Source organism: Crocodylus porosus, unplaced genomic scaffold, assembly GCF_001723895.1.
Source record: "Crocodylus porosus isolate Cpor-Errol unplaced genomic scaffold, CroPor_comp1, whole genome shotgun sequence".
In the NCBI taxonomy this organism is placed as follows: domain Eukaryota; kingdom Metazoa; phylum Chordata; order Crocodylia; family Crocodylidae; genus Crocodylus; species Crocodylus porosus.
In genome coordinates, this window is record NW_017728950.1 from 32,702,330 (window position 1) to 32,727,032 (window position 24,703).

General features: G+C 45.8%; 1 long non-coding RNA gene across 1 annotated transcript; it reads right to left on the reverse strand.

The window, feature by feature from the left end:
* Positions 1 to 1,039: 1,039 nt before the first annotated feature.
* On the reverse strand, positions 1,040 to 14,217 carry LOC109323302. Its single transcript, XR_002104602.1, has 3 exons — positions 14,204 to 14,217; positions 11,215 to 11,219; positions 1,040 to 1,248 (listed from the first exon to the last, which is right to left on the reverse strand). It is a non-coding gene; the product is annotated as an uncharacterized LOC109323302 (long non-coding RNA).
* Between the last annotated feature and the right edge of the window lie 10,486 nt (positions 14,218 to 24,703).

Here is a 24,703-nt window from a genome sequence, read left to right on the forward strand (position 1 = left end):
CCCTGGGGGACTCCACTGCCTACTTCTCCCCAGGTCAAATATGACCCATCCACCACCACCCTCTGAGTGCAACCCTTCGGCCAATCTGCAATCCATCTGACTGTGTAGGCATCAATGCCACAGTCGCACAATTTTTTAATGAGGATAGGGTGGGCAACGGTGTCAAAGGCCTTGCTGAAGTCCAGAAAGACTACATCCACGGCAACACCTGCATCCAGTGCTTTCGTGACCTGATCATAAAAGGCAATCAGGTTGGTCTGACATGATCTGCCTCTAATGAAACCGTGCTGGTTGCCCTTGAGCATCATCTCTGAGGCCAGCCCATCGCAGATGAGCTCCTTGATGATCTTCTCAAAGAGTTTCCCTAGGATTGAGGTAAAACTGATGGACCTATAGTTGCCCGGGTCCTCCCTCCTCCCTTTTTTAAAGATGGGGACTTTTTTAAATCTGGTGCTTGCAGGGGAGGCACTGGAACTCCCACCTGCCCCGCCGGCCATCACCTAATTGGTGAATGTGGCCAGTCAGGGGGTGCACCAGTGCTCTAAGGGGGTGCACATGTACCCCCTACGTGTCGCCACTGCCCAAGGCAGCCCAGAATAATCTCTTCAGCTGCCTCGAGGCCCCTCCAGAATCAAGCATATTCAAAGAAAGCATCATTGTGGGAGAACTTCTTTTCATCCAAATTCAAGAAATTTGTAATACCTCTTTCTCCTACACTAAGTATTGGCATGTCCTCGTCAGATGGGTCTCAGCTAAGCAGATCTCATGCTAATTAGCCATGCCCATGGTTTCAAAAAGCACTCTGCTCCCTATAGAGAGGCCAGACATGTTATGCAGCAGATGGCTATCCCCTGACACATTACTGAGGTGCCTGGAGGGGAGGCCAACCAATCTGAAATACGGGCCCTGACCAGTTTTGTGTCCAGCCTGCAAAGCTTCTGCATTCACTCCCACCCCTGGCCAGCTACAAACTGCTCCCCTGCTCCCAGGTCCATGTCCTGAAATCAAGCAGGAGCAAATACAAATCAGAATTTTTTGTTCCTCATCTTTATTTTTTTCACAATAAACTGAATTGCAATCAATTCGATTGAGAAATCACAATAAAGCTAAAACAGTATAGACATTTTTTTTAACTCAGCAATGGCGTTGGTAGTCAATTGGTGAATACATTTTTTTACAGTACAGCCATTGCCAGCAAATGCAATGCAATAGGATAAAACACAAATTCACAATATGCTCCCATGGTCCCTTGATATGGATGGATGGAGGGCTGCATGGTAGAAGGGTGAGAGGGAGGCAGACAGGCAGCCAGCCAGCCAGCCTGGTTACTGGCCCTTCCTGGTTACTGATGATTGCACAACTTTTATGGAATCATGGCATTCCTGGAAAGTTGCAAGGTAGACTGTTATCAAATGGAGGGAAGTCAAATGCTTGGCCAGTGATAGTGTGCAGCCAGCATTTTCTTGCAAGGGAGGGAGGGAGGAGCCCCCAGGTAGGTGGGTGGATGGATGTGTGAGGGAAAGGGATGGAGGGAGGCATCCTGTGCCCTCTTCCTGGTTACTGAACATGTCCCAGCAGGAAGATGGCTGGGTCAAGGGGGGACCCCCAAGCATGGTCCCAAAAGAGCCCCCTCAAGTGGGGCCCCCCAGGCACGGTCCCCTAGGCCCCCCCTCAGGTGGAGATGAATGGCCCAACTCAGCTGCCAAAAGTTTTGAGTAGCCTACTACATTACTAGGAGAGAAGTAGGCAAAATATTTTTTGTTTGCAAGCTTGATTACATCAGAACACCAATGGCTGCTAAGCTCAGCATGGAAGGATGTGCAAAAGCCCCAATGCTCCAGGGTGCTGGGGTGAAGCGTTGAAAAAGCAGCTACACCAAGGTCCAGACCACACAACACCCTACAGTCCCTGGCCCCCACTTGATGTAGACAGATGAGAAACTGCTGCTGACAGAGAGGGGCAAAATGGAAAATGGAGGGGCAATGATGGAGAACAATGCAGTGAAGAGTCCTCCAACATGGAGAATATGGAGGATATGGGTGAGCAGGAGGAGGAGGAGGAGATGGAAGTACTGCTTCTGCAAATGCAGTTTACCTGGGGATTACTGCTAGAATACTTGAGAAGAATAGAAACTGTGCTACAGTGTTCAGTGGCAAGTTGTATTCCTGGTTTAACGGCATTAATGATAAGAAGAAGATACAAGTACCCAGAGGTCTTGGAATACACAGTAGAAAGCGAAGAAGTGGAATTTGACTAGGATCTGTGGAAAAATTTAAGGAGGACCAGAATCCACATGGCGTGGGCCCATGAGAGCAGCTCGGACTGGTGGGAGCGAATCGTGCTGACGACTTAGAACAACCAGCAGTGGCTGGAGATATTCCGAATGAAAAAGGAGACGTTCTATTATATTGTCTAAATGCTGGGGCCCCACATCATAAGGCAGGACACTAACATGTGTCAGGCCATTCCACCAGACAAGAGGGTTGCAGTGGCCATCATGAAACTGGCCAGCCCATCCAGCCTCTGCTACATTGCAAACCAGTTCGGCATGGCTGCCTGCATGGTTGGGCTGGCAACTCATGAGGTATGCCAGCTGCTTAAGGAGATCGCTGCAAACAAAGTTACCTGCCTGGCAAATCCGCAGCTAGTCATAGATGGCTTTAATGAGAAGGGGTTCCAAAGCTGCATGGGGGTTTTAAACAGCACTCACATCCCAGTGCTGTGCCCTGCAGGGTGTGGGAGGACTTACACAAACAGGAAAGGATATGTCTCCGTGATCCTGCGAGCCATGGTGGACCACCAAGGCTGGTTCATGAACATTTATACTGGGTGGGCTGGCAGTGCGCATGGTGTACACGTGTTCAGAAATTTCCCTCTGCCTGGCTTCATGGAGAAAGGACAGTATGCACCCAGTGTGGAGGAGACAGTGACCATTCCCCCAGGTATATTAGCAGACACTGCCTATTTACAGTTTAAATGTGTGCCAGTCTACAGGGGCATGTTGCGGATGGGGGATTGGAAGGGAATATGGTCAGGGAAAGGGGGAGGAAATCTACTAGGCTAGGGGTTTGCTGCTTGCAGACTGTAAGTGGTTAGGGGGAGAGGGACATTATGCACCATCACCCACAACTGAATGAGCCCCTCCCCCAATGTGGGTGAGAAGGGTAACTATATTATAGCTCTTAGTGGGCTAGGCAGGTGGGGAACCAAGCCAAACAGCAACCCACATTTCCAAAACCATTCCAAAAACATTCATAAAACAATTCACAGCACACCTTCATATGTGGCACTACACAAATAGATTGATAGTGTACCTGGGCAGGGAGCAGGAGGTTTCTAATAGAAGCCCCCATTGGAAACTGTATGAAGATTCAATGAGCTTGGGAATGCTGGGAAATGCAGTCCAAAAAAAAAAGCCAGAAAAACTCACCACCACCAAGATCGACAGCAATCGCCAATCAAACAGGTGGTAACAAACACTCACCTACCCATCTGGTACTCTTAAACCCTGAATATTTTATGATATCATAGCAGTTATCATAGCAGCTATAGTAAATGAAAGAAAAACATATATTTGTAACATGGTGGGATGGGAAGGGAAAGGAACGGGAGGGGAGGATTCAAGTGGCTTGTCTTTGGGATTGGGATGGGGTCTTTGGGATCTTGTACTGGTGGAGAGAGACCAGACTGACTGAACATAGGCGGGTGCAAGTAACAAGGATTTCAGGGTGATCATGACCGTGCCCAGGGGAGACTCCCAATGGGAGTCAGGACTGCCCAGTGAGAATCTGGGGGTGGGGGCTGGGGTGCCCAGGTGGTTTACATGCACCTCCAGCTCTAATACATTAGGAAAGACATTTTAGGGAGTAAATTGGTATTTGACTCCCCTACTGAAATGACACGAGGCTTAACTCGCTCAAAAGCGCCGTTTGTGCAAACACAAATGCCTTGTCGTGCAAACAAAAATACACCACACCAAAAAAAAAAGCCGTGTTAAAATTTTCAGACCCTCTACATTAACTCCCGTGTCATCTACACATACCCTACATAGACATTAAAGATAGTCTAAATATGGCCCAAAGACTTAATGAATGCTTGGCCTCAGCTCTCAATTAAGAGCCCTGTTTTTGTTTGGGAGGGAAAGGTAGGGCAGTCAGCAGTAATGGAAGTCTGGAAATGGGAGGTGTGAACAAAATTCAGAAAGAGTTCATATTTAGGGGACCTGACAGTTTGCATCCCAGAATTCTGAAAGAATTGTTCATGAAAATGCAGGTCTGGTAGCAAATATGTTCAATAAATTAGTTAAGTGAGGGATCGTACTGTAATTGGGTCCCTACCCCATTACTGGAGGCAAGAGGGAGCCAGGGAGAAGCTGGCTGGTTCCAGCTGCTGGAGGAACTGAGAGAAGCAGAGAGTCTTTTAATAATGGCTGCCTGCCTCGGGGTGGCCAGCACAGTAAAACCATGTGATCGACAGGCCTAGGGAAAGAAGTAGTGTGTCAGGTGACCCAGAGAGGGGTATAAGCCCAGGGCCTGAGGCAAAGAGGCAGTCTAGCCCTGCATGCCACAGAGAGCAGAGCTCCAGGGAGGGGGTGGATTGACCAAGGAGAAAAAACTCCAGGCTGCTGGGGAGCTGGAAGGCAACCCATGCACCATCATTTTGGGCCTATGTTGTAGCATTATCATAGAGTGGTTGTGGCAGCAAAGATTGTGCTGCCAGCTCAGGGGAATGAATAAGAAGAAACCCCAAAGAAAATAAGTGCTGGGGCGGGTGCCCCAGGCACAAGTACTCACCAGAAAACCCAATGGACACCAGAGAACCGGACATGCAGAAGATAGGAGTGCCCCAATTTATTAGTTCCTGCCGGTTCTGGTTGGCCAGGCACAGGACAAGGAATACTCAAAAGCCGCTCCCTGCAGCAACCAGAAGAGAGGGAAGAAGCGAGAGGGAGAAAGTGAAGGTGAGTGATGAGGAGATGGACACAAACCCACAAGAAAAACCTTTAAACTGAAGAAGAGCGTGTAACAACACCCCGGGAGAGGTAAAGGGATGAGGGCACGATGCTCTCCCCCTTTGAGACTCCGAGTCTCCATACTTACCCAAGGAAAAGAAGCCGAGAGAGACAACTAAAGGGATCTGGAAAACAGATGATCATCCCAACACTGAGCCTGCAATCCAAAGAAGACATCCAACTGTGAGTGAGGGTACTGCTGGTAAGAGCACTTGTGAAAACAGACACTCAGAATCCTGCAACCCTCTGGGAAACATATTTATGCTAAGAAAGGGGTAATTTGACCGTACCCAGCCAGCCAGATTCAGCTTATTGGTCAAACTTAAATAGGGCCAAAGCTGCGCAGAAAAATCAGGAAAACTTCTAGCTAAAGGAAAAGATAATAGTAGAATTACTAGCCTCCCTCCTTTTTTTTTATTACACCAAGTCATGGCAGGAAAGATCGGGTGGATAAGCTAGTAAAAAGAAACCTATAACAAACATCAGCTGTAAATCTTAGAGATACACAAGCTCCTGGTAGCCCAAACCCTACATCACGTGAGGAAAGAGCCCCTTAGGATTGGGATGCCTCTCACAGTGGTGTTCACCCAAGGTTGGGGAACCTTTTGTTTAAGAGCAGATGCTCGTATTTTGTCGTTTGCATTTTAAAAACCAGAGGATCAGATTGTGGCTGTAAGAGCAGAGTAGGCCACTGAACAGGGTGCCAAGGGCACCCCAGGTCCTGGATTCTTTGAAGCAGGGGGAATGCTGCTGTTGGCAGAACTCTGCTGTCAGACAGCAAAGACTGGGGGTGCAAGTCTGCAGAGGGTCAGACAAGGGGCTGAGGGTCTCAGAGCCCACAGAGGGCATGACTGGAGCTGGAGCCTGAGAGCTGAGGGTCCTGATACAGTGACCCTCAGCAGACAGAGGGACCCTGTTTGACTAAAGCGGGCGAAGGCCAGGGGGCTTCAGCCTGGACAAGGGCATAAGGCCCAAAGCAACATCCCAACACCTCCATCCTCGACTCTAGGGGCAGCCTCCCTGTCCAATCATAACATCAAGGCATGACAGGAAAGACAACAGGGTGGGACCTTGAGAGGCCAGAGGGAATGAGCAAGGCAGGACTTAGGTGACTTGGCTACCCCAGCACTGGACCCACTACAGGTACCATATGGGCAGAGAACTACAAGTATAGCATTTGCATTTATCAAGGGAAAAAAAATAGTTGAGCAACTACAAACCATTAATCTGGCCTCAATAGTTTTCCAGGCTTTGGAACAATTTTTGAGGGAAATAATAATTAATGACTTGAAAGTGAATGGAAAATGGCATAAAATGCAAAATGTGTTTCCCAAAAGCAGATCGTACTAGGCTAACTGATATCCTTCTCTGATAAGATTAACAGATAATTCAGACAGAGGAAATGTGTTGGATTTTATCTAATCTGACTTTAGCAATGCATTTGATATGGTGTCACATGGAAAATTATTTAAACTACAAGAGATGGGGATTAGAACAGGAGTTGGCTAAGGAGTAGATGCAATGATTAGTTCTGAAATAGGGAGTATTGGACTGGAGAGAGGAAACTAGCTGAGTTCTTCAAGGATTTGTCTTGAGGCCAGTCCTATTAAATAATTTAATTAACAGCCTTGGTGTAAAAAATAAGATTGTGTAAATGAAATCTGCTGATGAGACCCAGCTTAGAGACATTGCCAATACAATAGAGGATTGGAATGTTATTGGAAGAGCTGGATAACCTTGAGGACCAGAGTAATTGAAGCATAATGAAATTCAATAGCACAGTATGCATGGTCATGCTTTTAGGGACCGATATCAAGAATTTCTGCTATGAGCTGGGAGCTTACCACTCAGAAATAACTGAGAAGGATCTGGGTATAATAGTTGGATGACTTTTAGCTATGACTACCTGAGTGAGGCAACAGTGGAAAAAGCAAACATGGCCTTAGAAAAATCAGGAGAGAGATTTCTAGTAGGAAAGTATTCATGCCATTGTAAGAGACTCTGATGAGACCTCTTCTGAAACAGCATGTCCAGTTCCAGTCACCCATCTTCAAGAACTATGAATTCAGACTGGAGCAGGTGCAGAGAAGGCTAGAAGGAGGATGAAAGAACAGAGAACTGTCGGGTAGTCATTGGATATGGACGCATGCCCTTACATCCGGTTGACATTCACCAGTCTTCTCCAGGGGCACCGTGACCCTTGGTCAGTCTGGGTGGGGCTCTTGTTCTCTCTCTCTCCTTCTTCCTGCCTGCCACAACTTCGATGGGGTTTTTTTAGTTGTTAACGAAAGGGAGGCGTGGTGATGACACTGCCTCCACCATACTGACTGCTGATTCATACCCCGAGCTCTGTGCCAACAAAATAAATGGAGGGAATGACAGAAGGACCGCTTGGAAAGGTTTTTTCTTTTTCCCCTTTTTTCTTTATTATAGGGCACGTTGAATTTTCTCTCCAAGGCCGAGTCCTGGACGACCCCTTGACTTAGCTTGTCACCTCGCCGGCATTGACTCTCTGCCTCTGCCAGCAAACGGGAAGTCCCTTTTTTTTTCTTTGCTAATTGCAGCCATGCCTGGCTTAATTGGCAGCCTGTGGCAGTTAATAAGTCAATGCAAACAAATGAAAACAAGAAGGTACAGTCCAGAGAATGTCGGCTTCTTCCCTCTCTATCTCCACTGGGTTTCAGCTTCCTTCCCTCCCCCCATAACACTTGACTTGTGATGCCACCAGCGAACAGGGTTTTTCTTTCCAGTGTTGCTCTCTCTCTTTTTTTTCCTTTATCGCAGCCACGCCTGGCTTAATTGGTGGCCCACAGTGGGTAATCAGCATCTCCAAAGAAAAACAAATGGACAAGCAGTGAGGGGCATCTGCCTCTTTTCCCCACCATCTTTTCTCACTTTTTCCTTTTCTTTTTCTTCCTTTCTTCTTTCTCCCTCTTAGTGAGGGCTCCTCCGAGCCTCCAAGACCCAATCAGCTCTTACCCTGCTCCCGGGGAGTCAGTCGCAGGTCACACATCCCCAGAATCTGTCCTGCCTGCTGTCTTCCATCTTCACCTCCCCCGTCTGTCTCGGTTTTGCGCTCGGCCCCGGATATTGCCCTGGCTGTGGATTCCTGCCAATCCACTTCACCTGACAAGGTGATAAGACTGATCTGGGGCAAACTGGGAGCCCCCGCAGTAGTGTGGAGGTTCTATTCCTGCCAGTCCCATGCTCATGGTTGAGAGAACACCCCAGATGAGCGTCCTCCAGTCCTTCACAAGAACATCTCATGAAGTGACAAAGAACTTGTCTTTTTTAGCAAAACAAAAGGTAAGAGAGAACATGATTTTTGTCTGTAATCACTGGTGAGGGAAAAGAATTACTTAAACTTAGGGACAATGTTGGCACAAGAACAAATGGGTATAAACTGGCCAGGAATAAATTTAGGTAATAGTCACAGGAAGGACATTCCGAACCATAAGCAGAGTGAGAATCTAGAATAGCTTTCGCATTGGAAAAGCAGAAGCAAGAAAAACCCTTAACAATGATTAAGAGGTAGCTGTGAAATGGATGATATCATGAATGATACGACATGTTGCCTGCAGTTGAAAGAGACTAGACTCTCCTAGGAGGTTCCTTCCAGTTCTGCATGTCTCCATGTTCTAACCAGATGTGGAATAGTCAGAGCTAACATACACTATGGAGAGGGTTTTAAACTTCATACTGATAGAAGCAATTGTCACGGGATGGGGGCCTCAAGGATTGCTGTGTTACCCCTAGGCCCCCTCAACCGTGCAAATTTGGCCCGCTGGGCACCATCTATTCTCACCTGCCACATCTTGATGTAATTGTACTGAGTAGGGAGGCACAGTCCTGATGGGCTTCCCTGAACCCTGTGGGTCCCAGACCCCTTGTGGGTCCCGTTGCAAAATAGATGTCCCGGGACACCCCAGCCTTATAGGCTATATGCATGGCTCCAACCAACCTTTTACCACACCCCAAGCCTCACAGATGGCACCGATGTTGTCCTGTCCAGGCCTTCCTGTGATTTGGCCCCCTTCTCCTCTCTCTGGGCTCTCCACAGCCCTATCTCTGTGCCTCACTGGCACCTGGGCTCTCTGCAGGCCCTCATGCTGTGCCCTCTCTGGCACCAGGGTCTATGCACCCCCAAATACCATGCCCTTTCTGGTGCCAGGGTCCCCACTCTGTAGTGGGCCCCCAATGAGGCCTCCTCCTTCCCCAATAGCCTCTCCCAAACCACCAGTGGTTATGAAACAACAAACAAAACATAAACTTCCGGGCTATAACATAATACACAAGACCAGGGTGTGTTCTGCCCCTTTAAAAGCATCTAACTTTGTCCCCGGCACTAAGTGTCTAGGAGACAAGGGTACCTGTGGAGCTCATGAAGCCCCATTAGCCCTAGGTGCAGTATGTCAGGCAGTTGCTGCATCACTGGGTGCTTCCTCCCTGGAGGCTCCTTCCCCTCTAGCTGCTAGCAGGGAACTGCCCTCCCTAGCTCCAGCCTGGGGGGTTTATATGGGCCCAGGGCCCTGACCCTTCTGGTCAGCTTGATGCTTAAAGCGGTTCGTTTCTCTGGAGGCCACCAAAATCACAGACACACACTCATTAGATGGCACAAAAGGTGTATTTGCAAATAGGGTCAGAGCAGAGTCAAAAACTCAGATTACTCTGAACCCATCAAGGAATTTTGCAGGCTGTATTTATCTGTTTCCTCCTGGGCACGTGTGCAGAAACAGGAACTCTTACAGCTCACTTCCGTTTCATACAAGCATACATGTGGTTACATCACTACATACATCGCATGTATATTATAATTAACTACTTAAGTATGCAGGGCGGAGAGGTAAATATGCATCAGCTAATTGAGCATGCTCAGAGAGTACTATAGGTCACCAAGAGTTTAAACCCCCCCCCTTTCAAGGACACAGTCAGTTGAATTCCAGCTTCTGTAATCTGTATGAGAAAGGCTAGGGAGAAGCTGGGGGAGAGTCTGCGATTTAGTATAAGAAGAGCTGTGGCAAGGCTGGGCAAGGAAAAAGTCCTTGACAGTGTTTCTTTCTTATCGGGTGCAAGATGCAAGCTGTGCATTTCTAACAATACTCCATTTCTAACAAGCTGACCAGGTACAGGTGCAGGCCAATTTGCCCTCTGGCTTGTTGCCCTGGTAACCTGCACCTGGGCTTCTGTATCTCTTTTTGGGCTCTCTCCCCAGGCAGTTTCTGCTCTTCTAGGAAACATCACAGCAAGGATGATGCTCCTTAACAGCTGACAGAGAGCGCATTCAAGCTCTGAGCCAAAACCTGTTGAAGCAAATCAGAGTCCTTCCACTGATGTCAATGGGCTCTGCATCAGACCCTAGTACACTTTCCCTTTTGATCTTTTTCAAGTCTTCCAGCCTGATTCTGGGTTTACACTATTTCATGGAGAAAAAGAGCTGCCATTTCCCTCCAGACAATACAGATGGGATATATACTTTAGTATTTAAGACTTTGGATGCATTCAGTTTTCCTTCTGTCCCATTTTTTAAGCACCATCATTTAGGAACCACAACAGGATACTGAAGCAGTCTATGATCTCCACCTTCTGATAGAAGAAAGGCCAAGTTGTAGCAGTGATGTGGTCCTGCCAAGATAGGGACAGGAAGAAGAGACTATTTACAGGCTCCATGTGTCTTGGAGCTAAACTCCACAATAGCAGTCTTCGGGAACATGGAAAACTAGAATGTGAAGTGAGAAGAGGGGCAGGGACAGAGCCACTGAGCCCAACATATTTATGAATCCACTGGCACCATTATATAATGTGGGTTGCATCTATATCCGTTTGCTCTGGCATGGCACAGGGTGCAAATTTCACCTAAATACATACTAATTAGAAGGTCTGATAGTACTTGTGTAGAGTGGTAGGCCTGTGATCCTAGGGAAGTATCAGTGAGTCACTGAGACTTCTTGGCCCCTGTTGCTTTTTGTGTGGTTATGGAATTACTGCACTTCACTGTCAAGTGTCAAATGGCTGAGAAAGAAACAAATCTACATATGCAAATCTACACATGTAAATTATTGAAAACAAGTAATCCTATGACTGGGTTCCTGTTCTAAAAATATCCTAATATTTTTATGGCCCAAACAAGTTGAAACTGTGGCAGAAACTAAGAGTCAGACTGGTCACCCTTAACCACATTGATTTCTACATTACTTTGCACATACTTCCACTGAGAAGGTAGAGCTATTCAGAGAATAAAGTATTACTTGATGACTGAACTTCACAAAAGTCTGCGTACAACTAGAGTCGTGTTTTGTACTCATGGGTGAGACTTAAGTGGTGCATATCATAACAAAGTCTTGGAGGATGTAAAACTGTTACAGCTGCTAACTCCACAGTCTTCCTGTTTATTTCACGTTGTAGTAACTCATGCTTCAGTGTGGAGATCCCCAGCTCAGTTCCGGTTTCAGCCAAGAGTAGCCATTACATATCAGTGGCAAAAAGAGTGAACTTTGCTCCACCGAAGTGACAGCATCAGGTCCTAATTAACCCCCACAATGTTATTTATACCTATACATAGTTTGAATAAGGCATGAGGCATAAGGAATAAGAAATGAATAAGGAATGAGGCATGACATGTATTGTAAGGGGACTGGTTCCTCTGCTACTGAAATGGAGCCACTTTTGGAATTGAAAGCAGAAGGTTTTCAACAACACCTGTTTGTTATCAGGGAGGCTAACATCAAAAATCCTAGTGTAGTTACTGATGATGCTATTCTCTCCATACATGGCCTAACCCCATTGTTCCCAGCATAAAGGACTCCTTTACATTCTCATGTGTTGGTGTAGTGACCCATGTTAAATCTTTCTTTGCACCACAAACATGTGGACTAGTGGCTAGCCCATTGGCCTAAAGTGTGAATACTTCACCTACGTTTTGGTGAAGTACACATGAACAGGGAGGAAAGGGCAAAGCTGGCTGCTTTACCACTCCATCCAAGAAGAGCACAAACCACCTGCAGATATCCAGGTTGTAGCCATATATTGACCTACTGGCAGAAGCAATCAGGACTTGTGGTAGAAGCAATCCTATTTATTAGACCAACTAGCTTGCAAAAGTCTATTTGCCAAAATCTAGTTTGCAAAAATCTAGTTGGTTTAATAGAAGAGATCACCTCTACCACAAGTCCTGATTGCTTTGACCAGATGCTTTCTCAGCCTGGTGAAGAATGTTTGTGCCCAAAACCTTGCTAAGAAGAATTTTTTCCAACTATTTAAGTTGGTCTAATAAAAGATATTAGATTTATCCAAAGGACCTTGTCTGTCACTCCAGTCATTGAGACAGGTGAAAAATTAATCAAACAACTCCTCTTTCTCTTTCTCTTGTGTGTTTGAGGCCCCAAAACATAAAGTCAATATGATGGGAGACGTATCTTGCTCTGCTTCAATAACTAATCTTGGGGCAGCTGCTGGGAATACAGAATACTGCTTGTAAGACCTGTAGTCTGATTTCTCCTGATTGGAACTCATCCAAACAGACCTGCAGTTGTAGTGGGTGGTGACTGGATGAGATTTTCCTCTGAAAGGGAGGGGCTGTTTTACATGAGCATTACCCGGCTGTATAAGCATTTGACATATAGCACAAAGTGTGTGCCTCAACTTTATACCAGTCCAGTAGGCTCATCGCAAATTCCTCTCAAAAACACCACAACATTTTTCTTGTCTGGGGGAAGGAGTACTTAAGTTACTTCCACACAACTCATAAAAGTGTTGGCTATGTAGTATAACAGCGAACGGGTTCATTCAGCACGCTATCCCTTGTGAATCATTATCACGGCTGACAGACTGTGTAATGTATTCTTACACACTGTGGAGTATTATGGTGTAATGATTAACTTGATAAGCCAGGGATAAGTGAACATAGGCTGCCTGTAAAATACTATACTGCCAAAAAACAGCTGTGGTGAGAATATATCTACTTCTCATCCATTACCTTAAAAGTGCCTCTTTTAGATCCTTGAAGAATGACTACAAACTTATGAAAATTACTGCCAAAAATAAATGCTAAAGCACCACATTTCTTTCCAGATTTCACACACAGCGTCTCTAGAGTTGGAATCTCCTAAAGATCAGGGAAAGAAATGAAACTAAGTGTAATGTGCCAGCAATTACAGCTTTCAGATTTCAAGCAGGACATGGAACAAAGATCATACTGATTTTTATTCTAGCCAGGAGTTAAAAATCAAGCTTGTAACTGTGGTGCCTATAGTTATATTAAGTACAGTACTAGGGTCTTCTTTTGGTATACCGCACCATTAGGGTACTTCGATCTGCAGAGTTGGAAAAGCATTTGGGTTTCTGTTTTCAGATGAGATAAACATGCCCCGCATTAGCTCTCCTGGAGATTCGACTTTTGTTCTTCCATTTTTGTCCCCCTCTCAGGCTAATATAAATGATATTCTAGGATAATATTTATTTGATCTGTTTGTATGTGGAAATACACAGAGTGCTTTGATTATGGAGACACACTTAACTCTAATTTAAAATACCACATACAGTATGTGCAATGTGGACTATGTTGGGTGGTGACTTTAAGATTTGACTTCCTAGCTTGTGTGTGTCTTTAGTGCAGTATGACTTTGCTCTACAACAGGATGTTATACTTCATGGATCTCAGTCTGATAAGAAGCTATGTAGTAGGTTTGTAGTGGAAATGTACAGGTGTGATTTTCAGAACATCTGTAGGCTGTTTATAGCAGGATAAATATGAGACACTTAGCAATGTCTGCTGTGTTTTCATGATTATCTTTACACTCAGAACAGATCCAGTCATTGGGCGATAATACTGAGAACAGAATGAAGCACAGGGTTGTCTCCAAAGGGGCTATACTAGGGGAATGATTTCTGCCTGGATTCCACCATCTGACCAATGTACTCTGCAGTATCAGAGTACTTTGATTCTGTGTCTAAACAGCACATGGAGAGTTCAGTGCAACTCACTGGCAGGAAATCTAAATGTAGTAGCATTCATTATTTTCACCAGGTGGTCAGGGAGCCTGCCAACTGAGAATAAGGATGCAGGTAGCTCGTACCTTCTCTGGGCATGCAGACATGGCTGCTCAGAGGCTGTCCTTTTATTTGGATACTTGAAATAAATCTGTTCCCTAAAGGGAAGGCTATAAATGCTGGAATCAAGGTTGCAATGAGAATAACTAAACCCTTGATATTTGTGCCCATGGTTATTCTACCATATTTGAATATCATCTATTGTTTGGCTCATAAGCCCACTCCCTAAAATATTTCCAGGCAGGAAAGGAATAGGAACACTTAACACAAATTAGGCAGTGAAATATAAAGGAATATTAGTGAATCACTTGTTGCAGTATTTGCCTATACCGGTGACTCTCAGCTAGGTGCCATGAAATCCTTTTAAGGGTGCCATGCAACTGTTAGGTGTGAAAACCCTACATATGATTCACAAGATAAACCCAGTGATTTCAAATAGGAATCCATAGCGTCCAAAACATTCTGATTTGTGGGTTTTCCAAATTCTTTGCAACAGAAGAATTGCATTATTATTTTTCCATAGTCAAAAAATTAGTGAAAACCAAGAGCAGGCATTTTCTGAGGGGTGCCTTGCATGCAAGCAGGGATGTCTTGACTTTAGAAAAATTGAAAACTACTGACCTATCCTCAAATGGTTCTGCCATATATTACCACATCTACTCATTCTCTGCCTGAGATAAAAAAATCTAACTGATATCCTCGACTCAGGAGCTGATGGAATAAGATATACTTGCAATTAAATATAGAACAACCCAATGTTTATCAACAAAGCCAATAAAGTAACCAAAAAAGACTTAGTAGATGTTATTCATTGGGCCTAATCAACATGAATCCAGAGGTGAATCATTGTTCTTTTGGTGAAAGAGAACATTAACTGGAATACTTCAATTGATTACATGTTAAATTACATCCAAATGTTGAACTAAAATGTCACTTCCAAGACATACCAAGAGCATTACAATGAAATCCTAGTAAGATTTAAAGATGCTTCAGTATATTTGCTCAAGACAAAAATTCAAAACATTGTAGATCCATGTCTTGCTTTTGTAACTTTTCACCTGCAGAATGTTCTGACCACTATGGCTTTAACTAGGTCTGTGATCCTTTCAGACTTTAGCTACTTCAGTAAAAATTATGAATGAGGTCCCCATACAAATGTAAGTGAATAATGCTGTTTCATTTAACAGATCAGTTAATATTCTTATAAACAACAAATACTTTCAGCCTTTTCTATATCTGGGCCTGTATATAAACTGACAGATGACTTCTGATTATAATTTTGATAGACTATTAAGGAAGCGTTTACCAAGTCAACTGAAGAAGCCTAATTTATAAAAGTGAAACATAATTCTACTAAAATCGTATTTCTTGCAGCAAACCAATTAATGACATACAAATGTGTTTGGCTAATTCCTATGATCATTATTTAATTTTGAATCAGTTGCACCCATCGCCCAATGAAAATCTCCACTGACTTCAAACAGCATCAGATCAGGCCATTCTCATCCTTCTCTTCTTCTTTTCTTTCTCAAGGTTGTTTGAACTATCCATTTCAGGATGATAAAAGGAATTTAAAATGTTGCAACAAGAAATATAAGCAGATCTCCTGGTTCTGGAAACTCACTAAGCATCCAGAAAAGCTTTTAATTGAAAGAAAACTCTCCCTTAGATTTTCTAAGAAATCTTATGAACTTGCCAGGTTCACATTCATGGACAGCAGTGAACATGGACAGCACTGTATGTAAAAAACTGAGAGTAAGAACCTTGTCATTTTTGCTAATGCCCTAGGGATTATTTTGTAGCTTAGCTTTTCCTTTCCCAAACTGATTATGCTCATCTCCTGGGATGCTTATGATCTTTTAAATCTCTTTTCTTATGCTTGCCATGCTCCTCTGCTTTGGTCTCCTTTTTAATATGAACATTCCTCTAAAAGCAAAGTGGCTTATTACCCAACTTCTCTCCACCCTTTTGAACTGCTTGGCTAGCTGCAGACACTCAAAATGCCTGAGGCAGAATTGTTCTAAATTATGCAGTTTTCTATAGGAGGTATGGTTTAGATTGGTAGCGAACACAATGCACATTTGTCCTTTGATGGGGTGGGCGGGGCAGGGGGAGGAGGCAGATCTTAGTTTTTTAAACCAGTCTATGTGTGCCGAGCTTCAGTTCTGTTATGGGTATAGACCAGCTTCTGATCACGCATACCACTAAAAGTGTAACGTCTGTACCTGGCCCTTAAGTTATGCCTAATGTTCCAGCATCATAAGGTAAACTGCACCTGTGCTACTCTACTCTATACATCTGCACTTAAAAGAACAGTGTTGTACAAGAGCTGCAAATTCAGGAGCAAAAGAAGTCCATGAACAGAAAGCATTGAAACCAGATATAATCTCTTCCTTTCATCCATTACAATGCAGTACCAATGACTCATCATCCTCTTCCATGCCTCACACAGTGTCTTCTCTAATAATTCAGTATTTTCTCTACTGATTTAGTATTTGATTTCCCACCCAAAATCTTTGCATCTTCCCTAAAATTATATGTGGACCCTAAATACTGGTACTTCATTCAGCCTAGAGCAGGGGTGCTCAACCCCTGGCCCACAGGCCAGATCTGACCCATGTTGCCACGTCATCTGATCTGTGGGGCTCCCTATGGGTCTGAAAATCTGGCAGCAGGGAATTAGTGGTATCGTTTCCCTGCTGACACATTTCCAGACGCATGAGGAGCCCTGAGCCCTGCATACTGGATCAGGTGCTTCATCCCAGTGTGCAGACCTAGGTGGTATAGTGCTGGGCCTCAGGACACTTTCCTGGCATGTGGGGAAGGGAGAATGGTGGTGCCAAGCTCCCAGGGCCTAATACTGGTGCACTAAAGTGGGAGAGGGCAGTGCCAGGCCCCTGAGGACCAATCTTGGGACATGGGGCAGGGAGGCTGAGGTGCTTGGTCCCACGGCCTAATCCTAGAGTACGGGGTTTGATCTGGCTGATGGACTGGCCCTGGGTCTCCTATCTAGCCCTTGGAGTCATAACATTGAGCAGTCCTGATCTAGAGTGATCTGGCATCTCTGTATTCCCCTGATTTGTCTTCTCCATGAACCTCATCCCCTTCATGTGTACTAATTCAGCTCTAGACTATCATGCATGCCAAAATGGGACAGGAAGTGGCTTCCTCATTGACTTTCATATTGCTGCTCCCTCACAACTAACTCTGCTGCTGGCTGATCCTAGCTGAGCATACCATGCAACCACCCTCTCTGTCACCGTGCTGTCTGAAACACCTGATCATAGGTTCAGTGCAAGTATCAAGGCCAAAGGAGCCCTGTCATAGCAGTAGTGAGCACCAGTCAATTTAATATAGGAACAAAAGACTAGGTGGGGGCCTCTTAGACTATGCAATCCAATCTCCACGAAGGAATGGGGGTGCCCTGGACTAAAATATGAGACTTGCAGTGTATTGGTTGTTTGTTGCAATAGAACGTGGTATCACAGCAATGCAGAATAATTTTTCTCATCCACTTTTGTTCCTGTGACCCAAATAAGTCCTGGTCCTCTTGAACAGACACTAAAAAGAGAGGAGAAAAAGGTGAGGAGAATCATAGAATCATAGCAGTAGGGTCGGAAGGGACCTTATAGATCTTCAAGTCCAACCCCCTGCCTGGGCAGGAGAAAAAACTGGGCTCAAATGATCCCAGCTAGGTAGGCATCAAGCCTCCTCTTAAAGACCCCCAGGGCAGGAGCCAGCACCACTTCCCTTGGAAGTTGGTTCCAGATCCTACCCGCCCTAACGGTGAAGTAGTTCTTACAATTGTGAAGTATGCACACAGGTGGTACGGGCTCACTCTAACTCAGTGTTTTACATAAAGTGGCATGAGTTAGACATCCCCGCCCCCACCCAACTGATGTTCAATTGTTGTGTTAGGGGTGGGAATGGGAGCCTGCCTGCACTGGTTCTAGCTAGCAGGTGGGAGCATTTCAGCAGCCTCCCAGGCCACCCTTCTCCCCAGCCCTGCTCCTCCCCCAGGCTCTGGGGCTATCAGCAAGGGAGGGAGAGGAGGAAGGGGAGGGAGATCCCAGCTGCTGAATGCCCAGAGCTGGAGGGTCCCCCTCACCTCACAGCTCCCCATCCCCCACCCCCAGCTACCCCAACTGGGGTATTGAGGGTAGTCCTCTCCCCCTGCTTTGGCCATTCAGCAGCCAGAAGCAAGAGCTCAGCCCCCCCTCTTCATAAAAAAATTAACCCTGGAGGAAACACAAGCTCCTTAAGGTGCTCTGATTTTGAGTGCCTTAATGTAATACCCGATTTAACCAGGATTAATTTTTCACATGAACAACCATTTTAAAAGCATCCTGCAGCCATACCCATGTGTTATGACACAGCTGTAGAGGGCTTTCAGGGGCCTGATTGCTCGAAGGATGTCAGTTCTGTCTGTGCCCAAAAGGAATTAGTTTGATCTTCTGAACTCTGGCTACAGTTCCTTCAATCCTTTTTCAGACAATCCCACTGTCTAAAATTGTGTCCTCTTGCTAGCAGCCACTCTTGGAAATTCCCCTGCTCCTTTCACAGCAGTATCCACACTTCCATTTACCCATTAGCATAACTCAGTCCTGAGCTTATCAGAAATTTTCTTAGTCATGTTGTATAAAGTTTTCCATTCAAGGTTAAGGCCAGAATACATTACACTGAACTCATCCCCCAGCTTCACTGGTCAGCCATTCACAGCACTGGATCATTTCTCCCTTGACTTTCAGAGAGGTGTCCTCTCTTGAATGTCCTCCTTGTGTTAGTGCTAATTCAGACTCTACCTGGGGTCAATTTTTTTGTAAGCTACATGACTATATTGAGTACACCTTGCTCTAGCGTGCAATAGTAAGAAGTGATAATATTAACTTGTAGTTAAAAAGCCAACCTACCAGGACTCCTAGGAGTCAAACCCAGGTCTTCCACACCTGTGGGCTAAGCCCTGGATTGCAGCACAACCCAGCAGCTGCCCAAAAGAGGTACCAGTAGGAGCCATCAGCCCTTGAGGAGAAGGCTATGAAAACCCACCCAGTTTCCCTGGGACCTGGTCCCAGCAACAATGTTTTAAAGCCTTGCTATTCTGGATCTATCTGCCTTGGACCTGTTGGTTGAACCAATGGCTGGCCTTTACTACAAACGTGTCTCAATCCCTAGCATGACACTTGGAGTCTTACTAATACCCGGTGTTGTGCCCCTTAGCTCTAGCCTCCTAGGCTTGTACCCCAAGCCACCGAACGTGTCCCCCCGCGACAGAGCCAAAACACTCTGGTCCCTGAAAAACAAATTTAAAAAAAATACATTAAAATCTATGAACCTGTGCCTCAGGCTCAGCACAGAATTTGCTGCCTCGTGGAGTAGGGATGGGCAGCTTTAACCCAGGGGCACAAAATGCATGGCCAAAATAGCCTGCCAGAGCAATCCCATAGGCCCACAATAATTCCTTACTAAACAATTTCATTAAACATAAAAGGATGCAAAAAGCAAATCAATGAATCCTATGTCCTTGCTGGGCATATACCTCTCCATGCAGGCCAGTTTCCCACTTAGAAACCTTGACAGCTATTAATTTGGCACACCAGAGGGCCTATTGTCTTGTATGCAGATTTACAAACCTAACATGTGCATGTGTTGTGCATGATAAACACTCTTCCTGCTGCTTGCCAAAGGGATATGGCACACTTGGAGCACACTTGTGCATGGTATGTTTCCCACCAACAGGAATAGGCTCCTGGTCTGCTTAACTGAGTGCCAGAATGTCTGAGTGACTAAACAATATATTCCAGCTGATAGGTGACAAAGTGCAGGTCTGAGAGGACAATGATCAGACTACATGCTTTATTCAGAAATCTGCAGCATAGCCCTAACATCCCTTTCAATAGTCCAATTACTACTTAGTAGAAACAGGCCAGGCTGCAAAGTGCTCCTTCTGGTACAACTGCACCATAGGCATCCACTTGCTCATTGCAATTTGTGTTCTTTTCCTTTCACCTTCCTTGCTTTCTGGCTTGTTTTACACACACACACACACACACACACACACACACACACACAATATTACTTATATGTCTTATTAACAACTCCATGATATATATGCAGGTATATTTAGTAAATATACATATATTCTTGAAACAGCCTTAAAATATGCCTGGATTCCAGGGCTAGGCAAGAAGATCTAGAACACACTTTGGACCAGGTTGCTGTCTGGAGTCTTTCCTGATCTTCATCTATAATTCAAGCCAATCAATGTGATCTATGAACTTCTTATGCTGAAGGTATAGGTACCTACTGCTCAGCATTGTTAACACTGTTGGGTGCCTTTTAGGGCTGTGCAAAGCTTTTGTTGCCGATTCAATTTGAAGGAGAATCCAAATCGAATAGGGAGACCAATAAAAAAATCCAAATGGATTCAGAAAAGATTCAGAGGAGATTCAGGTGGTCCCTGCTTGCTGCCGCAGGGAGCTGGACCCAGACTCCATGCCAATAAGTAGGGAGTAGGAGGGGGCCTGGAGGAGGGGGGTGGGGACAAAGGAAGAACCCATGCCAGGCCCCATCCCCTGCCTGCTTCCCCAGGCCCCCAGAGCACCCCCACCCTGATCCCATCTGCTCTTCCAGCCCTGCCAATGGCTGCCCCACCTGGCTCCAGCATCCCAGTGCTTAAAAAAAAACAAAATCAATTTGGGACAGTGATTCAAATCACTGAATCGAATCGCTGTCCACCAACTCGGCCAAATCCAAATCCAAGGCGAATACTAGCCATTTCGCACAGGCCTAGTGCCTGTACATGTGTGTAGAGGCTGCTCCAACGTGCTGTAATTACAGTATGTCAGAGCAGACTTGATTAATTGAGTCTGTGGAGCATGCTAATTAGAGCTCTTCAGTCAGCCTTCACATCTCGTATATCAGTGTCCCTGAGCTTCAAAATGGCAGTGAGGTGCTTTAACTAAAGCTTGTTCAACAAGCTAATTTCTTGGCAACAATAGAGGCTCCATTTCTGACACAGGTTGTGAAAGGACCTACCAGGGGCAAGGCCACTCTGGACTTAGTGCTGGCCAAAGGGCCTCCCCAATACGATAGGCAACCTGATGATTGGTGGTACTCTGGGTGACAGTGACCATAACCTGATAAAGTTTACCATCCATCGTAAGACTGGGCAGTTATTCACCAGAACAGAAGCCCTGAATTTCAAGAAGGCAAATTTTGGCAAACTCAAGAGACTCGCTGAGGCCCTCTGCAACCAGCATTTGGACTATCTGGGTGTGCAGGAACAATGGTGCTTCCTTAACAAGACAGCTCTCATAGCTCAAAAAAAAGGCCATCCCCACATAGGCAAAAAGCAGGAAGAGCCAGGAGACCCACTTAGCTCACCAGTAACATCAGAGAGTTATTGAAAAAGAAAAAAAGAAGTGTATATGCAATGGAGGATCAGCTCAGCAACCAGAGAGGAATAAAGCCATATCTCTATGGCTTGCAGATAGAAGACACAGAAAGCTAAGGCAGGCCTGGAGATCAAACTGGCAACTGGTATAAAGGACAACAAAAAATCCTTCTACAGATACATAGGGAGCAAGAAAAAGTTGGGCTCCACTCTGGGACCTCTACTGAATACCCAGGGGCAGCCTACTGTCAATGCATGCAAAAAGGCAGAAGTCCTGAATACATACTGGAGACTCATGAACAGGCTGCGCAAACAGGCATGCTCGTCTGTCCTGTGCATGAGTTAGCATGGAGTTTGCACAGGACAGTGAGCAGGAGGGCCCACAAGATGAACATGAGCCTTCAATGTGATGCTGTGGCTAGTAAAGCGAGCAAAAGGCTGGCTTGCATCCATAGATGCTTCTCGAGCAAATCCCAGGACGTCATTCTCCTCTTGTACTCGGCCTTGATGAGGCCACAGCTGGAGTACTGCGTCCAGTTTTGGGCTCCACAATTCAAAAAGGATGTGGAGAAGCTTGAGAGAGTGCAGAGAAGAGCCACGCGCATGATCAGAGGTCAGGAAAACAGACCTTATGACGATAGGCTGAGAACTATGGGACTCTTCAGCCTGGAAAAGTGCAGGCTCAGAGGCGATCTGATGGTCACCTCTAAGTTTATAAGGGGTGACCACCAGGATCTGGGGGAACATTTGTTCACCAGAACGCCCAAAGGGATGACAAGGTTGAAAGGTTATAAACTCCTGCAAGCCCGTTTCAGGCTGGACATAATGAAGAATTTCTTTACTGTCCAAGCCTCCAAGGTCTGGAATAGCCATCAGAGGTGGCTCAAGCACCTACACTGAACACCTTCAAGAGAAATTTGGATGTTTATCTTGCTGGGATCCTATGACCCCAGCTGACTTCCTGCCCCTAGGGCAGTGGGGCTGGACTCAATATTCTGAGGTCGCTTCCAGCGATCTATTAATCTATTAAATACTTTGCATCAGTATTCCTGAAACCCAACAGGGGCTGCTCATCTGACCAGAGGCCCAGGGAACAAGGGGAAGGTAACAACCTACGCAAAAAAATCAGCCCAGAACAGGCGAAGAATCTTTTACAACGGTTGGACATCTTCAAGTCTGCTGGACCAGATGACCTGCACCCAAGAGTCCTGAAAGAACTTGCTGAACTTATAGCAGCACCATTGGCTAAGCTATTTGAAGAATCATGGAACTTGGGAGTGATCCCAGATGACTGGAAGAGGACCAATCTTTAAGAAAGGGAAGAGGGAAGACCCTGCAAACTACAGGCCAGTCAGTCTGACCTCGGTCCCAGGTTATATCTTTGAGAAGTTGGTTAAGGAGGCCATCAGTTACAAGCTGGTAACAGATGGGGTGCTAAACAGCAACCAGCACAGCTTTGTTGAGGGCAGATCATGCCTGATGAACCTTGTATCCTTCTACGACCAGGTCACTAACCATCTGGATGAGGGACGTGAGGTTGACTGCATCTACTTAGACTCAGTAAAGCCTCTGAATCCATCTCCCACAGGATTCTCTCTAACAAACTGGAGAGTACTGGGCTGGATCAGTCTACAGCGAGGTGGGTGGACAACTGCCACTCCCAGAGAGTAGTGATTGATGGCATAGCCTCATCCTGGAGGGCTGTCTCCAATGGGGTCCCCCAGGGATCGGTGCGCTCAGCCCCATGCTATTCCATATATTCATTAACAATTTGGATGAAGGGATAGAAAGCATAATGATACCAAGCTGTGCAGAAACATGGGCACACCAGAGGATATGGCAAAGATCCAGGAGGACATTGACAGACTGGACTTATGGGCACAACGAAATCAGATGAGGTTTAACAGGAAGACATGCAAGGTCCTTCACCTGGGTAGGAAGAACCCTCACCACAACTATGAAATGGGTAGTGGCCTATTGGCTGGCACAACATCTGAACGAGACCTGGGGGTCACGATAGACTGCAAGATGAATATGACCCAACAGTGTGACGAGGCTGCCAAAAGGGCCAATAAAACTCTGGCTTACATCAGCTGCTGTGTGGCCAATAGATCCAGGGTGGTATTCCCTCTCTGTTCAGTGTTTGAGAGGCCTCAGCTTGAGTACCATACCTAGTTCTGGGCACCACGCTTCAAGGAGGACATGAATAAGCTCTAGACGGTACAAAGAAGGGCCACTTGTTTGATTAAGGGCGTGGAGAGTAGACTTTATGAGGACAGAGTCTGGGAACTGGGCCTGTTCAGCCTGAGAAAGAGAAGGCTGATAGCTGCCTACAAGTACCTCAGGGTGGAGCATCAAGAACTAAGAGAGCAGCTATTCAGGAGGGCACTTCATGGGAAGATGAGGACCAGTGGGCATAAACTAACAATGGGTTAATTCAGGTTGGATATAAGGAAAAACTTCTTCTTTGCAAGAGTGACCAGAATCTAGAACGTGTTTCCAGTAGAGGTGGTGCAGTCCACCCACCTTGCCGAGCTCATCTGAGCCCAACACTTCCTGCCTATAGCAGGAGACCAGACTTGATGATCATACAGGTCCCTTCTGGTTCTATGATTCCTTTCTAAAGCGCTCTGATAAATTGCTGAGGTGAGAATGGAGTGGATGCCAGGGGCTAGTTAAGATAAGATGGGGGATGGCAGGGCCAGCAGCTGGTGAGGCAGCCCCACACTCTGGCCAGGGGCAAGGGAGGGATTACCTGTTTAATCCCTAGAATTCTACCCAGGCAGAGCCATATCACTTGTACTTTTACCAGCAAAATTATTTTGCTCTTAATGTAGGACTAAATGATGCACAGGGGGTTGTGCACATTGTCCAGAGTGGGGTGAATGTCAAACAAAAGTCATAACAATTAGGTAGCCTTACAGCCCCTAACTTCTGTGTGGTCTGCTGTTTACAGCCAATCCCCAGATGTCCCCACTGATGTAAATTAGCAGCCTGCAACACTTAAGGCAGGGGCATAAGCCACGTCTCCTCCATTGATCCCTCCATCAAACTTTTTCAGTCTTTCATAGATTTCATAGACATTAGGGCTGGAAGGGACCTCGGGAGATCATCGAGTCCAGCCCCCCGTCCAAAGGGCAGGAAGTCAGCTGGGGTCATAGGATCCCAGCAAGATAAGCGTCCAGTTTGCTCTTGAAGGTGTTCAATGTAGTAGGTGCTTGAACCACCTCTGATGGCAGGCTGTTCCAGACCTT